General features: G+C 39.4%; 1 long non-coding RNA gene across 2 annotated transcripts in view; it reads left to right on the top strand.

The window, feature by feature from the left end:
* LOC308072537 overlaps window positions 1-22,941 on the top strand; it is a 170,382-nt gene extending 147,441 nt beyond the window's left edge. For both annotated transcript variants that reach the window (XR_013931699.1, XR_013931700.1), the window contains one exon: window positions 14,705-22,941. This is a non-coding gene — a long non-coding RNA (uncharacterized lncRNA). The remainder of the gene's footprint in view (window positions 1-14,704) is intronic.
* The last annotated feature ends 1,722 nt before the right edge of the window (window positions 22,942-24,663 follow it).

The raw sequence follows: 24,663 nt of genomic DNA on the forward strand, positions 1-24,663 counted from the left end.
CAAGTATAAATTAATAGAGCCAAACATTAAATAAGATGATGGATGTTGCTGTCTTGTGTCCTCAGTGCTCCCCCAGTGGGACGTTGCAGGCTGCCGAGGGGTGGGGGCTGCTGGAAGGGAGCCCCGGTGGTGGGGAGCAGCCTGGGGGAACCCAGGCGAGCAACACTTTCATTTACATCTCGGGAGCCAAAGCTTTCTTCCAGGCTCATCTGATCAACTGCCCCTTCAGTCACTGGGAGTGAAGCAGGCTCTCGGCTCCTGGGGTGGATCAGAGGGTTTCATCACGCCCAGACGAGCCATCTTACTCCTATTTTTCCAGGGCAGGGTCAGACATCCCCTTCCTGACCTTCCCGTGGCTTTGGTAGAGGTTGTACGTGCCGAGGAGTGTGCAGCATCCTCTTAATCCTGCCCGGCTTTCTACATCACGTGGGTTTTGCAGGTATCGTGTTTATTGCTGAGGTTATTAAAAGATATTTTATGCTGGGAGTGAGACAAGTACTTACTGAAGCATATTTAATACAGTAACATTGCTTTAGGTACATGGGAAGGGAAATCACTCAACAAGTCATGTTAATTGCATCACTTGAGAGGGGTGCCGGTTATATTTTTGGAACAGCGTGTTTTAAGCCTTGATGTGCATTTGTAATGCTGGAAGGAGAAGCAGCACAGAGGCATTCATCCTGCCTCTGCCCATCCCCACCACAGCCTCAGCCAGCGGGGCAGGGGCAGCCGTGGGAGGACCAGGGTGCTCTGCCATGCACAGCCATACAGCCACGTGGCACCACGCGCTGCCCGCATATCACAGAATGGTCTGGGTTGGCAGAGCCCTTAAAGCCCACCTAGCTCCAGCCCCCAGCCCAGGTTGCCCAGAGCCCCGTCCAGCCTGGCCTTGAGCCCTGCCAGGGACGGGGCACCCACAGCTGCTCTGGGCAGACTGGGCCAGCGCCTCCCACCCCCACAGTAACATCAGGGAGCTGCTTCATCCCAGGACATACTTTTGGAAGCTCTCTGTGGAGCAACACCTCCACGAGCTGTGGCAGTTGGCTACGTGACCTCTTCCCCACGCTGAAAGCTGTGATACTGGGGGAGTTTGGATGGGAGCTGATTCTGGAGCAGCCCCTGAGTTCTGAAGTACAAGGAGGGGTTGGAACAGTGGAATTAAAATGCGTTTCGGTCTTGCTCAGCACCTCCTGCCTGCTTTACCTTATAGGCAGTGAAGGTGATAGTTTGCAGACATTCCCATGTGATACGGCTTTTTTTTGTTTTGTAAATATTGGCAAGTAGCGGTGTCTTTCGCCATACGTACCGCCTTTATACAGTAGATTTGTGCCTGTGAGCTTCTGACTGTGTGTGCTGGCACCACGGTCCCACCCGTAACACCATTGCCTTCTGCAGAAACACTCGGAGGAGGGGAGCAGTGCTGGCACTGCCAGGGAGGCGCGCGCTCCCCTGGGAAGGGCTCAGGTCAGCTGGGTTTGGGGGACCATATGTTGCCCTCACTATAGCCTTTCTCCTGTACTTGTGGATAAGCTCATGAATTACTTACTTGTTTCTAACACGGTAAATGCCTGAAGTCTCAGTCTTTCTGGTATTTGTGGCTGGGAATGTCACAGGTTGCTGATGTCACGCTGTGTATATAGGGAAACGTATCAATTTACCATTTCTGCCTTTAGTATGTTCCTGGAAGTTTAAATACCTTTGACTTTTCTTGCACCTTCTTTCTTCCCCTTGTCCTTTCTCTCAATTCCCTCTCCTCCACCAACAACAAAACTTAGCTTAAAGGTTCAAGCATTAGGGGTTATGGTTGAGGGCAAAAAAAGATTCCCCAGAGATCTGGGCCGAGGGATGGTGCCAACAGGGGGAAATACCCTTTGCTATTTCTGCCGCCTTGTGCTTTTCTTTAAAAAAAATCCACCAGCAAACCAATTTGTGCTTCTGTTGAAACACTGTTCTTTCTCGAGTGGCTTGAAAGACAGAAAAGAGCAATACTTTTCAGAACATGTGGAAAGAAAAAAAGGGAATTTTCTGTAGTTTCAGCAATACTGATCATTTCTTCCCACAGCCCAAGGAAATGCTGTTAAGGTAGGAAGCAGCTGAATTTAAATTGACCATGGGCTACTTTCTGCGAAGAGATACTTTACTTTTCTGTTTCCATTTTGGTTTGTTTTAACTGATCAGTGCTTTTTCAATGTAAGTATCAGATTTTATCACACTCTTGAAATTTGTGTCTGTTCATGTACCTGTTAGTTTTAATGGGCTGCAGCAGGCGATATTTGTAGGCACTAATGTAATTTACATCTGTTTGTTTATAGTACTTCCAGGTGCAACAACAAACTCATATGATTTAGAGACACTAAAGTTGTTTACAAAACCTCAAAGTTACCAAGTGTCTGCTACATTGTTGCAGTTCTCTAAAGTGGTTTATACTTTCCATATTTGCTCAGAAAAGCTAAAAGGAATGCAATAGGAGATTTTATTTCAGTCTTTCTAATGATTCATAATTAACTTTGCAGGAAAGTGATATTTTTAACCAGATCTGTGTTGCATGTCAAAACTGATCACTTAGTCATTATAGAACTCTATTATCAAAATTCTACAAAGATAGCAGATTGTTTTTGTTCTTTGTTTTTCTGGACCTGGCTTGAGCGGTGGGAGGAGGGGAAGGATGCCGTGACCACCCTGCGGCAGTCGCACAAGGCTGCCCATGAGCCCCGGTGCGGAGAGGGGCACGGGGCGCTGCTGTGCAGAGGAAAGCACGGGTGGGAGTGCAGCAGTGTCTCCCTTTGTGTCGTTTATCTGAACACAGGACATTTTCATTCTTAACATATACTTTAATAACAAAATCTACAGGAAGGACATCTTTTTTTTATTAAAAAAAAAAAAAAAAGGTGAAGACAGTCTTATTCCACTCTAGCCATCCATGAGTTTTGTTTTTCATTTTGCCTCTTAGCTGTAGAAGATCTGAGGCTGAGAACCACAGTGGCCTTCCATGAGGACCAGAAGTGAAAGGTGGATCTCCCTGGTATTTGATTTCCATGTCCCAGAGGTACCCAAACCTTACAAAGGGTAATACTTCTATCAAATAACCACAAAGGTAGCGAAACATGTCAGGTTTCTGTGCAGAGGCAGCATGTTCTCCCTGTAAACACACACTCTTAGGTCACGATGAGTTTAAATCCTGTGCTTAGAGGATAGGAGAGAGATATACTTAATTTACCACATATTTGATTTATTTAACGCCACCAGAATGAATAGTTTTACTCCAGAGGAAGGGTGGAGTAACATGGGGTTTAATCGAACTGTCTCTCACTTCTCCTTGAGCTCACTCCAGATTTTCTTTTTTAATACTGAATGCAGATAGTCTGCCAAAATAAAAAAGGATTTATTATTTAATACAAAGTTGTTAAAAACATTTAAATCCTGTCTGGATCATTGTGCACATCATTATTATTATTATATTGAACATTACACAAGTGTATCTCTTGAAACAAATGAAATTGCTTTCATGTATATAAAATGTAATTATACTCCACAAGGGATAAAGCAGTAAACACCATGTTTCAATGCTCAATACGCATTGTTTAACGTTTAAACTATTGATTAAGGATGCAGATAATCTATTCTGCATCATTTCTCGGAATAGACCCCTACCGCCCATGCTCTGGGGCATTCAGTAGATGACATCTCCAGCAGACAACTGCAGTGTTACCAGCATGTGCTCCCTGCAACGGAGGCAACTCTTCCTCCGTGTTTCTCCAGAAACTAAAGAATGAGTTTCCTGAACTACCTTATTGCTAAAATCTGGACAGCCAGAGGGAAAGCTAGGTTTTCCCTATCTTTAAAATATGTGCTAGGCTTGAACTCAGGACTTACTTCAGTAAGTAAATTAGTAAATTACCTGGAAAAGAACTCCAAAGTTATAACAAGTATGGCATTGTAAGGACAAATTGAAGCACTGCCAAAAGGGAAATTTTCTTTCCTCCAGGGTGTAAGCAAAATAACAGATAACTGAGAAGTGATACATATAATTTATTTTGGGTTTCTAAAAGCTGAAGAGGCTATTAAGGAAACTCAGAGTAATCACAGGGCAGGGCATAATGGACTTTCATGGACTAGAAACTGATTAAGGAAGGAAACAAAGAATGGAATAAATGTGTTTAGAAACTTAAAAATTGGGCTGAAGACTTATTTTTATTTTGATACCTAATGTATTTTAGTTATGGTGTTGGGCTATATATTGTAATATATACTCTCAGGATTGAGATAAATGGGCAGTGAAAAGTCCCTCCCATCAATCAAAACAAGCAGCTCCTCATTTTGTTTTTTTGCAGCTTTACTCAATTACCGATAACCGTCATTCCTAGAAAATCTAAATAGCTGTAGATGGGAAAGGTTTTCATTACTTGATAGATGGGTAACATTTTTCAGGTCTACAGTTTAGGTGTTATGGTCTAAAAGATCCACCTTTATTTATTTGCTTTTATCATTAGAATGACAGCTGGTGTAATAATGAATTTGCATTCAGTTATAAACCTGTAATTAAAAAAAAAAAAAATCACAGATGTTACGGGAAAAACAATTACAGTAGCTTATCCAGTTGGTGTTCCTGTCCAAATCGAAAACTTATCTCAGGAATGCTTTTGTGCATTTTGTGGACGCAGCTTCTAAGTGACAGCATTGAGCATTTAATGAGTTTTGTTTTCTCCAGTCTCATGAATTGTATCGTTAGACTTGTTCATATTGGAGCTCTTCAAATTACCTGGAATGTCAACAATGAAATACTGTTCTTAGTCTGAAAACAAGGATATGCTTTATAAAACATGATTTTTTTTTTCATTTATAGTCTCTAGGCTGTATGTGTGCATGCAAATTCATGCATATACATGTATGGGAAGGAACGCTGTGCGGGTATTGGCTGGCAGAAGGTGTTTCATGTGTTGAATGCACATTCCAACAGCTGTCACATCTTGGGAAAGCTGCCAGAATGCCCTGTGAAGGGCTTTTACCAAAATAGATGATAGTACATTAGTGTGAATAATTTTCAAGAAAAAAGAGTTTGAATGGTAGGAGGAAAGGCTCCTAAGACACAGCAGCGGTTTACAGACAGCGGTTAAAGTTGCTGCTTCACTGGAGACAGTCAGAACTGGAGAAACATCCCTGAAGGTAGATGCAACAGCAAAGCTAATTTAATTCAGAACAGTGTCTTGAAATTTAAGCTCAATTATGTTAATTGGTGAGACAGTTCAGGATAGGGAGTGCTTGGAGTCTCCGCTTTGAGGGTTATCAAAGGAGGCAAGTGTGCTCTTTGGGACTGTAGTACCTATCTGCATTTCTGTTATCAGTGGACTCAAGAGATTGATGAATTTCTGTTTCTTAATGAGCTTCTCAAAGGCATTTTTAAGCCTCAGAATCCCGTGTCCTAAAACCCTCCCTTTGTTTATAGACTTGCATTGTCGCAACAACTCTGCTACTCAAGGCTCATTTAGGTCTTGGAGATCCTGGGTCAATGTAAAGGAACGGTTTAGGCTGGGACCTTGGTGACTTTTATATAGCGGCAATTTTTATATGAAGCTCCCATTGTCATTAATATGGAAAGGATTCATTCACTGCCTTAAATTCCACAAAGTTACTGAATTTTGTCATGTTTGAAGGTGCCTCTTAGTGTCGGAGATCGTTTTAAGTTTAATATTGGGCAGTCTGAACATACGTTTGCTTTTGTGTGACATTATGTTTCTATGTATCTGTGAGGGTTGAACAGAGGGTGAATAAGTTCTATCGCTACATCTCAGGATGTTTCTATTTAATGATGCTAACTCCCTTTTATTTGATTAGGGACTTAGTGCTATCAAAACAGTCATGCAGATTTTATTGCAGGTGTACAGAGATGCTGTTCCATACTGTTCCCTAGATGGTTGAATAGTTTTTGACACAAACCTATGTGAACACCTTTATTCTTCATTATTTTGTAAAGAGGCCACCCAGTGAGCTATTTCAGTGGAAGAAAAAAAAGTGTTTACATGCACCAAGGGAGGAGGATTTGATGTAACAATAATAATAAAATATGCTGATGCGATCATAATATCTTTTTCATTGCATGAGGGCGGAAACTGAAACTTCTGTTACTGATGAGATACTGATGATGAATAATCAGCTTCACATCCTAGAGAGGTAAACACAATCTGTGTCTAAATGTATATCAAGGGAAATCCTTCATCTATTTTCATGAGTCTTTGTGCACGGGTGATATTCTTAGATTCTTTATCAGCAGGATTCTTTTTCATTCTGCCCACTCGTTTTCTTTGTAGTGGTTGTGCTGGAGAATCCCTTTCCCATGCCCCGCTCTGGTGTCACCATGGGCAGGGAGGTGGCCATGGCAGGGGAGCTGGTTATGCAGCATCCTCATGGCTGGGCACTGGAGAAAGCCAGAACTGATCTCAGAAAAGGAAGGCAGAGGAGCAGAATCAGGTGCAAGGGAAGAAATAACTGCAGAATTTCACAGTGAGGAGACAGAATGCAAAGAGCTACCCAGCAGAGGCTGTGGAGAGGCAATTTTGTCCAGGCTGGCAAGGAACAGATATAGAGATAATGTTTGCAGCTAAAATTTTAATATTAAGAAAGCAACATTGTAGAACTGGGCACTCAACTGCTACTTTACCTGGAAAAGATTAATGGCTGCAATGATGCAGATACAGGTTAAACATCGTATCATCCCAATTTTCGCATAGGTATATTTCTGGAAAAATGGTGATACTTACTGAAACATCTTTCCATATGATCTTTTTCAATGCTAATTATTGAACTAAGCGTTCAATTAATAAGGCAATGTATCTCTTTATCTCACATCCTAATACATGCCTGAATTTTATTACTGATGTATAATCAATGAAATTATGTCATGTCATAGTGTAATGCAATAAAGTAGTATGTCTAAGTAGGTATTTTAAGAATATGATAAAAACATTCTAAATGGTAAAATCCATTTATAAAGATCAGCTCATTAGTGGAACTTTATGTAACTTTATTTTCCCCGCTCTGATTTTCCTGCACAGACACATCTTACCTTGTATTCACCAAGTAAAGCCCTCGTTGTAGTAGAAGTCCCCAAAGGAGATTTGTTGATTTTAAAGGTCTGAAGTACTTGCTAACCAAGGGTGTAAAAGATACTGTAAATAGGAAAAAAAAACCCAACTAAACAACAACCAAAAAAAGGCAGACTGAAGAGTATCTTCTTAGTAATAAGCCTACCACTAAATGCTGCTGCCAATATAGAAAATGGATTAAGTTATGGTGACTTGCCTGTTAACTATGAGAAATACTAAGTGTCATAGAGACTTACCTGGTATTTGAGAATCAGTTCTTCCAAACAGAATTGTTAATTTTAAACCATAAAGTTTTTTCAGTTCCAGTTTAGAGATTACTAGACAGTTACACCTACTTCAGAAAAATACTAGAAAGTAGGTCAGAATCTTAGTCAAAAACTGCTGGAAAACTTCCAACAAATGTATGCGTTAGTTTAATTTTCTGTTTCATCCTATACCTGATAGTCCTAATGTGTTTTTTTTCAGGGCTACTATTATGCAAATAAGCATGCACTCTTTTAGTTCAAATTAACCTATTTTTCCACTGTGGGAGGTCTATGGAATGAGAAAAAATAGACAGACCAAGTTCTTGAGTTGTTAGTGGTATGGGCTTCCACTTAGATTCTGGAGTGCCGATTCAAAATAAGATTTTCAGTTTCAAATCACTTCAGGTTTTCCTAGGTGAATGTGATATTATTTTCTTCTTTAATTACATATTTAACAATTAAAACTTTGTTGACTTGCTGCAGCAATATTTGCAGCTAATAATACTGGTGCTGAAGAAATCTCTAGTGATTTTTATCTAGTTGTTATCACAGCAGTTAGAATGTATTAAAATGTTAATGTTTATGGATTTATCTGTTTGCTTTTAGTTGTCTGTTTGCGAAATGTTGGAATTTGGCCATATTGTTCTGCTGCTGTTGCATAGGTTAGCCTAGAAATGAAAAAAAAAAAAATAAAAATTACTTTTATGGGTATTATAGGCTTCTTTAATTATGTATTAGTAACTTAACCTCACTTTACTTGAAGGCAAATTCTAGCACTTGGATTGCAAAAGGACAATAGTTGACACGAGTACTAGAAATAAGATGATGTAAAGTCTATGTTCACATGGTTAGCGGTGGATAATTGGGGGTGTATGGGGGCATCTGGAAGATACCAGGCAGTAAAAAGCAACCTTATTTGTTTGTCACATTATAATGCACCATGGTCGGGATATGGTTTTGGGTAGTGGCCAAATTCGGGAGACCTAGAACTGAGATATACCTTGCATAAACCTGAGCAGGTGAAGCCGGCTGTGCAAGGGAAGTAGGTAACCAAGCAATTCTTCCCTTGGCCATTGAGTTTTCATTTTTTTCTGGAAAACCACAGTATTTTCCTTTCTTCTGTTGGAATGCACTGTGATTTCCCAATAAAATACAGAAGAAAATTAAGCAACATAATGAAAACATTAACAGGGGCATCTGTAATATGTAGAACAACCAGGCTTGCCAGCAAAACTCTCAACAATTTCTGCACATGGCTTTACCCCCAGTGGTACCTCTTCCAGAAGGCAAACTGTAATCATGAAAGGGTTTGCGGGGACTGTTCGCTTTCAGGCTGGGTAACGGATGACACTTGGTTACCTATGACTAATACAGATAATTTTTTCCTCTTGTTACCTTGAGTACTACAGATTCAAGGAAACTATTATGTCTAGGAAAGGAGCTGTGTTGCACAGAGAAGCAGCAGTTTCACAGACCACTGAGCAAGTGGTGTGTATTGAGTCCTTTCTGATTTTATATCCATAGGTGTTTGAGTCTGTAGTGACTTGTTCCTCTGTCTTCTCTAAAATCTCTCCCCGATTATGGGGAATTCCTAGAAACCTGGAGTACATTGGCATTTTGCATAGCCTCCTGCAGCTCTGCAGCACCACTCCAGCACTGCTCAGGGTTTTATTCCTACATACCAACTAAATGGAAAACTTCACACACAAATCCGTTTGCTCTTATTCTTATAATAATATATTAGTATACGTCAGAGAATATCCCTTTACATTGCTTTCTAGTATTATTTGAGACACTAGGTGTCCACAGTGATGCTACATGTGACATGTCGTATGTGCTAACAGTGATGCTGCAGATGTGGCTGTTATGGGAAGATGAGTCAGTGGGTGGTGGTGAATTTTTTGGTCGTAATGACTTTGCAAAAGCAAAAGGGTCATTGTTTCGGTGTAGGTGGTGCTAGTGTAAGGTGTGAACTGAAATCTTCCTGACTGGAACTTCTGGTTTAATCTTTCAGGTGTACAAATGTCAAAACTGTAAAAACCAGAAATTAAATTCCCAAAAGCATAAGGTCACCCTAAACACACAAGATTTCCCGTGTCTTTAGCCAACAGTAAATTTCTGATTTACGCCAAATATTAAATCTTCAACAATTTATACAAAACTTTTGTGCAGAAACAGTGTTACACAAAAGACACACTAAAACAGGAGAATCTAAAGTTACATTAAACCTTCAAAACTTTGTCTTTTGTGCTAGTGTTTGTTACCAGAATTGTTTTGAAAGGCAGAGGGTTGCAGTTCACATTGTGAAAAAGACCTCATTCTCCTCTTAGTGATACTAAAGCCTGTGATGCTATTGTAGTGCGAGTAGAGAATTATGTCTACACAGTGTTTTTTGCACTGTTATTCTGTCCTTTGTGTTTCTTTTGTCAGCTCTTTTATTATCCTAGAAAGACTTCTGTAGGAAACAGTTTGGGATTCTTTCATGGGGAGGCGGTTGGAGAGAGGGAGATGGAAAGCTGCTTTGTTTTATTTTTATCCTATTTACAGTTCTCAGTGCAATTAAACTTTGACCAGCGAATGAGCACACCATAAGGTTATAAATAGTTTTATTGATAACTGCTGTTCTAACGAGGAGCACTAACAATTGCTTCAGAACAGAAAGAAGGGAGGAAGGGAGGACAGAGAATACTTCCTACTATAACTGCTTTAAAATGTAAGGATAATTGGCTGGAAAACAGATAAGAAATGAAAACCAACAAAATAAGGAAACATCCCACTGCCGAGTTCTAACAGCCAGTAGGTTTGAATTGGGCAATCTGCTGCCTTGTGACAGCTGCTGCTGGAGGTTTGCCGTTAGCAGCTGAAACTCCTACCAGCTACCTGAAAATAGGGAAATAGGAAACATTTTGATATTGGCTTCCCAGGACAGCTGTGTTACACGGCGGCTCTGCACCGCTGCTCCCAGTGCTGTCCCGGTTGTTCCCGTAGCAGCTGTCTCTGTGCCGGCATCACCAGCCAACAGCCCCAACTTGCCTCCGGTGAGCTGCCACGGCGCTGGAAGGCATCGCAGGGTCCTGGAACGGCCCCGGGAAGGGGCTGTCTGGTGCTGAGTTCCCACTGAAATGGCCGAAGTCAAACACTACTCAGCTGCATTGAAGAATTACCTTCTTCATTAAATTCCTTTGCTAAACTGGTCTGTAATCTCAGCTTAAAAACCTCCCGGTTAAAAGCTCATGGCTGCTATCTGCTATGAAATTATGAAATCCTTAGTTTAAATTCATTAAACAGTTATGCGGAAAGGGGAGCAAGCCATCTGTAATAAGCTAAAATTGCTGACACGGTACTCATAATAGGTTCTTTCCCAGAGGTTTTTATTGCAGTTATATAAGAAATCATAGACTTATGAAGTTCAAAGAAACTTCCAAAATAGATCTTTTTTCGTTGTATTTTTGAGCGATGTAGCAGGAGACCATGAAGATATTGCTCATAATAATTAGAGCTGTGAAACCTTGGGAAAACATGCCTAGAGACAAGGGAAACTTTTATTTACAGAAAGTTTGAAGAATACTTTAAAATGGAGGAATGTATTTAAAATCCAAGTTAAAGTAGCCACAGACTCTGGAAACTGCTGCAGGTAGGTGTGTGCCTTTTTCTTGGCGATGATTCAAAGAACATGTAGATCTCTGCTACCAAACCGCGATGCACTCGTGCGATGCAGTCTGGGTTCTGGGTTCTCTCTCATCACCCAGCAGGTAACTCCAGGAGGAAACCAGTGGGATTTGCAACATGGGGGTAAGTCCAGGTCGTAACTAAGGAACATAGAGCTTCAGGCTGGAGCAGGGGGAGGCTCCCTGGGTCTCCAGCCTGGGCACCACATCCCAGTAAATGGTAAAGCCCATCACTGATGGTGTCTTATGTGTTGGAACAACAGGATTATTATGCTGGCCAAGGTCGTGGAAATGAGATCTGGGAGCAGAAGCGGCCTGGAGGGCTTATTGCAGTTGTTTCAACTTGAGACAGAGGACAACACTTGAAATGGGCTGTTTCATAACTCTTTTACTTTTCTTAGGGAGCTAGCCACAGAAAAAAATATCACTCTGGGAACTTGACATACTTAATTTCATTATTTTGTTACAACAAAAACTTAACTAATTATTTTTTTTTTTTTTTTTTTTTAGTTTGGCTATCTCCCTGACTTCAGGTGTTTGTTCCTTTATATTCCAGGCTCTACTTTCTAACCTCTAACCTCTTGCTCGTACATCTATCAGTATTCAGGCTGGACCAATGCTACAATTCAATGTGAATAAGTGCACTGAGAAATGATTTCTTTGCCTGCCTGCGCAGTACACTACAAATGACATCCTGACCTCTAGAGCAAAAGATTCATTAATTTTGGCAGAAAATCACAATTTCTACTTTGAAACAATTGATTTCCCAAGAAAATACTGAAATGCCTTGTCATTAACACCTATTTAGACAACTACAGCAATGGCACATCTAGGTCATTTATACAAGATTAACTAATTAATGCTGGGTTTTTTTTGGTAAGAGGAGGCCCTGTGAGCACATACACAATAGCTACTGAACATCAGTTAAGTTTTATTTATTTTTTTTTATCAGCATCCATAAATAAAACTCCCAGCCTAAGGGGAAAAAAATCCAATTTTCTCTGTTTCAGGAAAAAAGTCTGAACAGTCAATGAACCTTGCACCGTGCCAACACACATTCAAGATCAGTTAAGCAAAATCCAGTAACAGTTGTATTTTTACTTTTTTTTTCTTCTTCTTCTTTTTCTTTTTTAAACTTTGCATCTAGAAAAGGAGGCAAGCAGCTTCCCAGGAAAATCGGGATCCAATAACAGGAAATATAATTTTAAACAGCAGTTACAAGAACACAAGAAGACAGATTTTTACAGAGAAAGAGAGCTAAAAGGATCTGTAGTAATTTACAGTTTTAATATTTTTGAAGAGTGAACACAGATATAGTTGGGGTTTTTTTTTCAGATTGTTACAGGTGTTTAGAAAACTGGCCGGACGGAGGTTCTTCCAGGCACTTAACTGGTCTGTCCTGTGAAACCTGGCAGGTATTTTTGTCTGCATCTTTTGACTCTTTGGTGTGATCAGGTACCTATATCTTCACTTTTTAAACTTAGTTCCATCCCTCCCTTGCTGGTAACATCATCTGTGGGCAGGCTTGCTGTAGCAGTGGCCATGCTCCTGCTGCTGCTGCATCCCCTCCACCTTCTTGCTGATACAACTGACAGCTTCATGCCTGTGGAAAATTTAATAACTTGGTACATGCATCCTTTTTATCATGCTCTTCTTCACTGCCTGTTTTTAACCTGGTGTAGACACTGTCGCATTTGTTTTACAATGCACATTGGCTAGCTGTTGAATGACTTTATCCCTACTGCTTGGTACCCAGGACACTTAGCAAGCTCAACGTGAGTGCAGAGGCATGACGGATTTAGTCAAAAGACTATATTCTGCTACAGGCTATAACACTTAATATTTACTATTCTGTAACAATGAATTAGTTACAGTTCTTTTTATTCGTGAAATCATTTCTAGTTCCATTCTGTAATGACAGCATAGGTAACTTAGCTTTAAACAGGTTTTTTTTTTCCTTTTTCCCTAACCAGTTTTAGTTAGTTTTAATTTTACCTTGTTCTACTTAAGAAGTTACAGATTTTAATTTTGTACATTTCTGGTGTTTATGGATTTTCAAGGGTGCCATCGTTTACCCATTACCTGATAATGAGTGAAACCTCTGTAAGCATGTGCTTGTTGATCTATAATTGTATTTGTACTAAGAGATGAAGTTTAAAACACAGCTGTTACCAGTGTCAGAAAAATAACTTTTCAATATTTTGTGTGAGTCAGTGTCAAGTACTGCCATGATTCTTGTGTAGATTGAAAATTCTTGGCGTAAACTTTGGGACATGTTGAGGATCTGGAGAAGGGAATCTGTCTGATGGCTGAGTTCTGCTAGATCTAGGAGCGGATTATGTTTAATTGTATGACAGAGCAGGGGACCGTTGGCTTCAGTGGGGTTCTTCATAGTGCCTTGGCATTAGGAGAGGTGAAAAAGTCTTTGACTAATTGGAATTGCAGTTAGCAATAAGGTGCATGTTCTGTCACTTACTGACATGAAAGGATCTGAAGGACAGTTTTCTTATCTGTGACTAACATTTATAATGAAACTGCCGTTTATTCTTCCCACTATCTCTCCATATCAACCTCTGATGTTCTGTAAGACAGGAAGCTCTTCCCACGCTGCCTGTCCCAACTCCACAGTGGACTGCTCACGTACGTGAAACAAGCCATGTGTTTGGGTATCCTTCTGAGTACTCTTACACCAGTTGTACAAACTTCCCTCCCTTACAGCTCAGAGCTGTTAAACCAGAATGGCCGTGGTGGGTATGCACAGGGTTTTGAAGCACCAAAAAAATGCCTGACTGTTATCTACATTAAGGTGTAGTAATGTTGGTCCTTCCCACAAGGATTCATAAGGTCTATAAAGATAACATCAAGGTAGTTCCCAAAATTATTACAGTTCTGTGAAGTGAACGTGTGAGGATGCAGGTCTGACTGCTGGGGAGCGCTGGACACAGCCGGTGCCAGGCGGTGTGGCGTGAAGCATCCTCTTGAGCAGAATTCAAAAGGCCTTCATAATCTATCGTAATCAAGTTGATCTATAGCAATATCTTCTTGAAGAGTCATGCTAAAAAAAAATGCACAGCACACTAATGTATTTCTTTTAGCTACATATTTTTCAGAAGTGATATTTTAGGAATACTAAAACTATTAAAATCTACTTTAGGTACGGGTGCTAAATATGTTTAACTTGCTCTACTTCTTAAATTTCTTTTCATTTATAACATATATATGGGAAAAAGGGGAAAGGATCTGTTAATTCTGTAATACATCTTGTTGAAAAAAATCACCACTTTTTTCATAGATATTTTGAAATTACTGAGAAAAATGTTGCCAATTTCTGTATTTTGAAAAAGGTTAGGTGAAATAGACAGGAAGAACTATCCAAAGATTAGGTTTACTTTCTGTATAAATTGGGCTGGTATGGATGGAAGGTCCGGTGTATAAATTTGTCAGCATCCTGTATCCCGTCACTCACTAGGTCATAGATATATTGACACATATTACACATAGATAACATATACACAATGCAGATATAGAGATATATAAAACACAGATATATAACATACACAACGTAGATATAGAGAGATATAGAAAAGATATATAACATATATACGTATCTATATCTACATTGTATCTAACAGAGCTACATAACATATATTAACATGGGGACTCACTAAAGACAGGCCATTTTGTGTTGCAGAGAACGTTACACCGAAGTGTAGCTGTACTCACAAAGGGAGCAAGCCCTGGTTCTGGAGACCCTCGTGGAAGGGCAGGCAGCCCCCAGGCAGCGTGCAGCCAAAGCTGGCGCAGCAGTGGGCGAGGGCAGCTGCTGGGAGCTGGGCAGACAAATTGCTGCGTGGACTCTGCCAGTGTCAACTACGCGAAAATATTTCCATGTAATAGAGGTCAGTAGACCCCAACAAAATTGCTTTATCGTAATTTTTCTTATCCACTTCCTGGTCTTGACAGAAGAGAATTAGATTGCTAGATTTAAGGTATTATAAAATAGAGATGTCACTGTTCTAGGGCCGGGTAATGTATTGTTTGTGCAGGTATGCAGTTATAGTACTAATGCAAAATATAGTTCAGGTCATTAGTTAAATTTCATTTAAAGACAGTGTATTTATGCTAAAAAAATGTGAATTCAAATACGAATGTGTACAGAGAAAGACTGTTAGGGTGACAGGGAGATCAAAGAACCTGAATTAGGGTTTGCTTAGCCTCCCAAAATGAAAGGTGAAAAGGGATAAGACTTTTATCTGCAAATACCTCAAGGGGTTAAGAGTTGGGAGAAAATAATTTACAGTGCTGCTGCTGGCACAATAACTAGTGGTTCACAAATACACAGGGACTAGAAGGAAGATTAATTTTAATTGCCCTAGGAGAGAGGTTTCGCATGTGTCTCCCTGTGATGGTGGTATTGAAAAGATCTCGGCATTCTAACTGATACTTTTCACAAGCTTCTGAAGGCGGGTTTACTCTGTAACTGCAGCGTCATTGTGGGGTTGAAGATGCTCATGTGTGGCAGGCAGAAGGGACAGGCCATGCCTTTCAGCTGGGGGTGGAGTTCTGTGTGGCATCCTGAAGAGCAGAAACAACAAGGTGATGCTGTGCTTGTAGAAAGTCCCAGCTTCTCCTGTAACAAGTTTACAGCAGTCCGAGAAGCAAATTTATGCAGGAAAGCCACACATCGGTTAGAGCAGGTCCATGTGGCCCTGGTGGGACCACTGGCCCATGGGCACTCCTTGGTAGTCCTGGTCTCTGGAGGGATGAAAAAATATCAGGTTTCCTGTGTTGACCAGGAAGAAGTCTTGGCTTGTCAAGGAGACTTTGTGTTCAGAGGTGGAGGCAGGAGGGCATAGATCATGGGGATGATGAACAAAAGATGGATTTATGGCCATAATTTATCTATTTATGATGGATTTTATAAGGAGACGGAAGCTTTTCTTTGAGAGAGAGATGCAGATAGCCTTATGGATCTCCAAATTCATATTCCACTTGTGCTAGCACCCACGTTGTCCCGTAGGGCTCGTGTTTTGTGGCTAGCTGACTAAACCCAGCTTTGAGCCCAGCCCCGCTCCTGCACGTGCAGCTTCTGGATGAACCAAGTGGTTGATCTACCGTTATTCTTGTACAGTCCCGCTCGTGCTGTGGGTAAGAACTGTCTCAGCACTGCAGAGTGACATGACATCTTGGTCTTATGTCAATCTGGAAAAAAAAAATACAGCCTTGTCCAGTCCGTAAGGAAGGGAGAAGCTCTATAAAGCTGCTGTCATCTAAATGGTTAATAGTCCTGACAGTGCCCTATTCGTGGTGTTTCTTTCCTTGTAGGAATATTAATGTTGCAGTTCACAGGACGTGCAGTGGTTATCCATGAGGTTTTGATACTGAGAGAACCACCAAGTTTCAGGAGGGGAGGTAGCGACAGCATGCACATAGCTGAAGAGGCTGTGATTAGGAAATCTCACTGTGACTTCTGCTATTCAGAAGTAGCTTCATGGATCGTCATCCAGACGGTTTGGGGGCTCCTGAGACTCTGCCCAGTATGCTCTTTTGTACACTGAATATAGTCCTACAGGAACTGAGGTCGGTGGTGAAGCCTGAAGCATCAAAGTAAAATTGTAGTATCACGCTCAAGATTGGCTCTGTAAAAAGGAAAATAATGTCACAGCGTTCTGTACTCCAATTTTCCACTTCAAATGCAACCACTTTATAGATTCAAAGAGTTATTTCACTAAAACCAGCCTTACTAACTCAAGCTTAGATCTTTAGCTCACACTTGGATCTGAAAGTCATTGAGTTTTCTTTCTGGTGCCCTGTCATCAGTAATAAATGTTTTTCAACCCCTAACTTGCACCTTTCATGGCCTCATTGCCTTCAGTGGGTTGATCAGATGTAATTAATTCACTCTGGAGTTGTTTAATGATGCATAAGAGGGAATAGATTCTAGCTCAATCTCGTAACTGCCTTGCCTCTGAAATCTAACAGGATTAAAGCACCGTTAAAAAAAGTAAATCCAAGTAGTTCTGTGAGCAGTGAAGCTAATGAAGCCAGGATTCCTATGGATTTGTGTCTCTTGGTTGATTGACTATTTAACTGATTTATATGAAGATTATGTTATCTACGCATATACCTATAATCCCTTTCTGCTGAATATTTTGGCAGTTACATGCTAGTTGCTGCACAAATTCCCCAGTAGGATCAATAGTTAATAGAACAAAATTGTTCAAAACCTGCTTTCTCCTTTACCTAACCCCCTAGTTTTACAAAATAGGAATGATTTATTTTTTTCTTTGCATCTTCTGCTGCTACATTTTGTTGGGGAAAAACATGGAGAAATAGTCATAAGCTTGGTAAGTCACAAAGTCATAAGCTTGCTAAGTCACAATACCATTAAATAAGTAAATAAATAAACAAAAAAAGATAAAACATATGCTCTTTAATGTAATGTGAAAAATAGAAGTAACAATCCAGAGATGTCTCACAGAGCAGTTTTGAAAACTGCCTAAAGGGTAACAGTGTCAGGAAGAAAATGGTTATGGTTGAGACCAAGATGAGTAGGATGAGTGTGGGAAATCAGATCAAGGATTTGGGCTACAGAACCACACTGCTGTTGCTATTTTTGCGAAACCTGTTCTTTTATGAAACTTTGCAAAATAGCTGTGCTTACATGGAAGAGTAAGATTTGCGGTCAGATGGCTTATGAAGAGGGGACAAGTGTAGGTGCTCCTTTCCTTTTTTTTTTTTTTTTTTTTTTTTTTTAAGCTATCCACAGTACCAAATCAGTAGGAAAATAGTCACTGTGTCTTACTCAGCTGTTGGATTTGGTTCAGGTTGGCCCACGAGCTCCAAGCCATTATCAGAATACTTAAACAAGTGTTGTTCACCAAGGGAAGGAGGCTAAATCCAATCCCCAAAAACCTACAAAATCCTTCCTTTCACTGTGCCCTTGGTCACGCTCTCTAGGCTTCATTCATTACCTAGTCCATGCCTACCTGTCACTGCCTTGGTGTTTGAGGGAGTGACATCTTGATCTCCAGTTTGGTAATATTTAAATTTCCTTTCATAAATTCTTTATATTCATTACTTCAATGGAAAGATTTTTAGTAAGGACTGATTTTGATTAATTTCTCATATGCAGGTATTCAGTCAGCTAATGGTGATTAAAGTTTGCAAAATTATATATATGTCAAAAAGGATTTTCACCAAGGTCTATGGGTTCTAGAAAATACACTAATATACCTGGCTAAACAGTTACCCAGGACAAAAACTCTATTAAATCTTTGTGGGTTTGCCAGTTATAGAAGTAATGCATGTGTAATTCAGGAACATAATAAATCTTTTTTTAAATGTCATGTCCTATCTACCGCTCACTAAGTTTAGAAAACTCAAGCTACAGTAGCTCAAAAATTTTCAGAGCATTATAATTTAGGAAAACCAAGAAACAGGGAAGTCAGGGAAAGGTCCGATAACTGGGAATTAAATTAATCTGCCTTATTTCACACAGAGAAGAAAAGGAATAGCATTCTTGTGTGTGTCCATTACAGCCTTTCTACAAATTCTATGTTATTATTATTTTTGTGTTAAAAAGTTGTGGTTTTTTACTGATTTTTTTTTTTGCTAATTCTAGAACTAGTCTCAAGCAACGCTTTTCACATCTAAGAATCCCAGTCCCTGCATATTCCAAAACTCACTAAAAGAGGCTCTTGAAGTATAACCATAGCTATAAAATTAATCATATTAGAATAATATACTTTATCAAGTATGGCATGGATATTGCTGCTGCACTGCAGTAACAGCAATACATGCATTCAAACTATGTACATCTGATGTAATTTGGGGAAAATATTTTTTGCAATCATAGCTGAGATTAGAACAGACAACACATGGTAAATTCAGAGTCATTTGTCCATTTTGCTGCTTCTGATTCTTCCCTACAGGAAAAGTTTATACTGCATTAATGTCCTTTTTGTTCAGCTACAGAAAAATTCATTACAAAAGAATTCAATAAAAATGGGTAATTTTAATCAACTTGATATATTTCTCTTAGGCTACTATGTTATGCATCAATAGCAGTAAATCCATAGTTAAGACTGGAACTTGTAAGCCATTGCATAAGGATGCCATGACTTCTGTGGCTCAGGGTCTTGAAGAAAAATGCAGAGAAATAGTAATGAAAGTTTAATGTCTGAAATCCTTCCAGTGAAAAGATGTTTTCTGTTTCTTTTCAAAATCTGTGATTAATAGAGAAATTATATATAGATTTTTTTTCCCCGCTTTAAACGTTCAATGTAATGGATGCATGTATTCCTCCCCGATTATTTCTCTGTCCCTTTTTTTAAATGGCCTTCCCAAGGTGCAGATTTCTGTGAATGAAATGTAGTGGCTGGATTTGTGGACCAGAGGTGGAAGGTGAAGTGGCTGTGAAAGGCGGCTGCGTGATGGTTTTCACACCCCTTGGCTCCCCTGCTTTGGGAAGCTGTTCCTTTTGGAAGCTCAGAAGAGCAGTGGGTCTCCCTGCCAGGCAGAGGAGGATGTGAAGGCATCTTTCAAGATAGGTATAAATAGGTAAAATGAAACGTTTTGTTTTATCTACATGAGTTGATTTCCGAGAGAACAAATTGAATATGTTTCTTTGGTTGATGCAAAGGATGAAACCTAAGGTGAAACTGGGAGAACAGAGATGGATTAAAATACATCTCTTAACAGAGGATTTCCCTAATTAAACTGAAAAGTTGGCACATTTTTCAGTCTTAATCACTAAAAAGGGAATAATTTATGAATCATGGCAATCGCTGTTTAATGGTACAAGTTTCAGGTAAAGCAGTTCCTAGACCTTTTGAGATCAAACCTCAAGAATTAGGATCTAGAATTATTAAAAAAAAGTGACACACAGTTATTTTAGGGTTGGCAGCTTTTAATGATGAAAATGGAGACAGTACAAGGCAGATGAGTAAAGTTCTATTTGTGTGTCGGTCCAGGCAGTGCTAAATGGGCTGGATTCATTGCTTATTGCTCATGTCTTTTCCTGTGTGAGCTTATACAAGTAAAAGCCGTGTTCCCAGCTATCTTGAAAATAAAGGAGAGCCAGATTTTTTATGCTTTCCTCACAAATCATCAAAGTTAATTGGGTAAAGTAGAGCATCCCCTAGTTTAACCCATGTACTGAGGTTTTTTTAAAACAGATAAAACACATGCAGTTCTGTGTTGTGAGGTGGTTTAAAATATTTTTTCTAGTCAATTCCTTGATACTGAATACCAAAAGAATCAGTCTACATTTTGGGTTTGGAATAAACCCCAAAACAAGTCCCAGGCAATAGTAGAAATTTGCTTTTCTCCTAATTAATGAGTTCACTCAAGAAAGTACTGAAGTCAGAAACTACTGCAAATAATTAAAAAATAGATGAAGAAACATTGGAGGGGGAAATAAAAATAAAATTAATTGGATCAATTTGAAAATTGCAGCCACCCTGATTTGGGGGGTATGGGCTTAACTGTTTAGTCAGCTGTAAAAGGAGACACCAAAGATCCTCACCAATATTAATATGAGATACTTGTTTTTCAATAGCTGGCTACTATTTATCACTGAGATTTGACTTTCTTCTTGTCGAGGGAAAAACTCAAAAGATTCAAAAATCTGTCTCCCTTTAATTCTAGTAAAAAATTGAAAACTTTAGCCTCTCTTCTTCACCACCTATGAAAAATAAATAATCCTGGATATGAAGCTTGAGAAATTTTGTTTGACTCAACGCAAATCATCAGACTGCAGAAAAAGAAATACTACTTGGCAGCCAGCAGAAGGAGAACGGTTTTGGTCTTTATTAGTGTGCCTGAATATTGTCAAAATCTCACTTGTAGTATTAAATGTGATCTGGAGCAGGACCATGGCTCCCCATAACTGGCAGAGTGAGTACGGGTGATTGTAAGGCAGATTTCTTTGGGTTACCCCTGAAATTATTCTCATTGCAGGCAGGATGGTCACATACCAGAGCATCAGGTAACAGCACAGTCCCAATGTTCATCCAGACATTTAATAAAGCCTTGCTGGCTAAGACTAATTAAGACAGGCAATATTGTTTTCAACCTAGTAAGTCATTTGTTGACAAAAATGTTGAGATCACGGGTTATCAGAAGAATTAGGTGGTAACAAAAGCACTGGTAAGTCCCTCAGACTGTGCGTACTTGGAAGGGGCAGTGGTTTGGTAGGTGGGTGGCAATATTGCACTGCGGTTTTGATACAAACTCAATTCTGCTGCTCAAGTGGGAACAACTTTTACAAAGTTTTAATAGGGGGACATCTGTGACTGTAGCCTTAGTAGAGTTTGTCCCCTTTATAGCATCAATAATTTAAGATAATTTAATAGGGACTTGCAGAATATAAAACAACCCTAGTGGAAGATGACTTTACTGAAACTATCTTCTATGGTTGAAGATTCTTTTAAGTATCTAGTTTCAAGAAACACTATAAATACATGCTCTTTATACTTTTATTGTTGCAGAAGAAAGAAACCTTGTTCCATGGTCTTTTGGTGAAGAGAGTTGTTACACTTCCCTTGTTTTAGTGTATTTCTCATCTTTGGTCTGCTTCTGAAAAACTGTAGAGGAGTTAGAGACTGTATGAAAAAAATATTTGTAAAAAGGTTGTAATGATTATTAAAAACATAAGGTATGAAATGTAAAAAAAGGAGAGAGGAAGAAGCAAGAGGGAGAGAAAACACACGCCCTGGATGAGGCGGGATGAGGAAAAGGCAGCAGAGGGACTGTATGAAGAGTATGCTAGTATGAGGTGGTGAAAGACCTTGTTGCAGCTTCACAGTTTGGAGAATGCTGCGACAAAAAAACACTCTTATAACTTGAGCAGAAAAACATTTAATAATATACGCAATATCTGGTTTAAAACATGTGCCTAAAGAAGGGGCTTCTGTGTTGATCACGCAGCGTTCAGTAAAATGCATTCACCAGTTCTAATCCTCCATTCTCCTAAGACCACCAGAAAACATTCAGATATTTTAATAGCAAAGCCTTAAGGGGCTGGAGTTGGGCACATGGTCTGTGTCACAGGAGCCTGGCATGCGCAGAGTGCATGGTGTGGCCGGAGGGGCAGCCTGCAGATTTGAATCTCAGAAATGCTGAAAACCAATGTTGTAACATCATATTTGACTTTATCCTGGTTTCTGAGTTCTTATATGACTGTTTTCTACAACTTTTTGTCTCCATTTATGTATATGTTAACTCCTTCCACAGTTTTGAATCAGTTTATCAGTTGTCTCAAAGAAAGTGAGCTATCAGTATTTTCTACAAATAAAAATCCAGGCAGAGTAGTGAAATCCTGTTATAGATCCCGCTGTGCTGGAGACTGTTGTTGCTTTCACCCTGTTTTGTTCATTGGATAATCTATATGGGAGATCATCCTCAGACAAATGCCTGAGATTAGTTTGTGTTATTTCTACTGATCATACAGCTCCTTGGTTTACAATTCTCTTAATCATTCAGTAAAAAAAAAAAAAAAAAAAAAAAAAAAAAAAGGAAAGAGTAATATGAGAAAACAAATAACAAGCAAAAAGTTTCTATGGTCATATTGTCCTTAGTTATTTGACATATATTCCCATTCCATTTCTTTTGTACATTTTTCATCAACTTCAGCAATAATTCAATTGTCTCCAGACCCTGCAGCCTTTCAGGAGGCTTTTTTGGTTTTAATTCCCTCTGAAGTCGACTGAATTTGGCTAGGGAATTCTGAAGGTTATAAACCCATTTCTAGTCTCCTGGAAATCTTTCCGTTTTCATTGTTGTCACAAGGTTTTTTTCTACATTGCCATTACATAAGTTAAATTAAGAGCATAGGTCTAGTCATAGTCATAATCAATTTTCTGATTATGTAGAGAAGGAAAAAATGCTGGAGCATTAACAATTTTTAAAAGTACATTTAAATCATTATTCATTTATAGGGTTGCATTAATTTCTGAATAATGCAGCACAGTGGATGGATGATTCACAGCGATGTAAAGTCTTTTGTAGTCATTTAGAGCCTCATTATATGAATCTGTCTCTCACTGTTTCCACCCACAGACACTTCTTGAGCTGATGAGGCAAAATCATTATCGGGCGGATAAAAGGGAGAGCCTGACAAAACAAATGCAACAACAATTTTAATTAGGCTAATGTTTTTAAATTCCCACAAGGTTATAAAAGTACACTTCAGCCATTTCAAACACAAATGGATCGGGGCTCAATTCTTCCCTGTTTGATTAAGGGACTGCATCCCACTGCAGCACCCAGCAGCGATCACAGCTCTTCCCAAAATGAACCTCTGCTTCACCCGCAGCAGGAGAGATGGCACATCCAGGTTGGTGGAAGGATGTGCTGATTTAGCACAGAAACCTTCCATAAATCTTTTTTAGCCCCAGAAATACATCAAAATGAAAAAAAACCAAACCAAAAAAACAAAACAAAACAAAAAACCCCCACAAAAACAGAACAACAAAACCAAACCAAAAAAACCCAACCCAAAACCAAAACAGTCAAGACAGAAAAAGTAAAAACCGAGACACCGGCAGACACCAGGAGCCGCAAAGGGATGCAGATTTGGCTCCAAGGTGCTGACTCTCACGTTGCTTCTCTTTATCTCTATTTGATTAACAGAAAGGTTTTTTCTATTTACTTCTTCAAATAGTGTCACCTATGCATTGATTTTCTTTTTCTTCTTCTTCTTCTTCTTCTTTGTTTTCAGTTCTGAAAATACAAGCTTTTGTTAGAGGTTGGACTGAGTTATTAATGGAAGATGAGCCTGATGAAGCAGGCTAAAGTGCTTCATCAGCCGGAGACAATGCATTTGGTTTCATTTACCTCCCCACGGAGAAGATTAGAGAGATGAACAAGTTCAGGTGAAGTACAGCCAAGGGCTTTGATGAAAAGAAAGAAAAAATCTGTTAAGTTTAATATGAACATTTTTTAGATCTTTATGAGATATTTTATGAGCCATTTTTTTAACTTACTATTTTGTGTGCAGTTATCAGTTTTCACATTGAAACTATAGAAAATAGGAATTCCTGTGCAGCTATCTTCAGGCAGTTCTTATTTGAAGGAAATTTTGTATTTTGGACAGACTTATTTATTTTCCCCAATTGTATGCATTTTCTTAAAAGGTGAAGGATTTCATTCTTCCATTTCAGAGTTAACAATTCACCTTTTTTACGTTCAGAACATCTTGATGCTCAGAATTTGCCATAGTCTCTATGGGTAGTGCTTGTTTTGTAGCTATATTTAATCACTTATAGGCTCTTTATCTACTGGTCTGCAAGATTTCACACCTTTTCCTGCGCTTTCTCTCCAAACAGCCACAGTTGACAGGGAAGTGCTACTATCAATTTTTTTTATTTTTTTTTTTCCAGATGGAGAACTGCGGTATGAGAGACGCTGGTGGTCAGAGGGGGTTTGGTCCCTACCCACTGAGATAAGGAGATGGGTGTTCAGGAGGCTGAACTCTGCCACTGGAGGTAAGGATGGAAACATGTGTGTTTGCTTAAAGGTATCCACAGTAACTGTGAGGACAAATGGTTTTGTCTGCATCTGTTTGGTAGGAAAAGTAATTGGATCTCTTGCTCTGAAACTGTGCATCTGGTAAACAGCTGCAACTGCCAGCCAGAAAGGCACCAT

This window comes from Falco punctatus (assembly GCF_963210335.1).
Source record: "Falco punctatus genome assembly, chromosome: 13".
In the NCBI taxonomy this organism is placed as follows: domain Eukaryota; kingdom Metazoa; phylum Chordata; class Aves; order Falconiformes; family Falconidae; genus Falco; species Falco punctatus.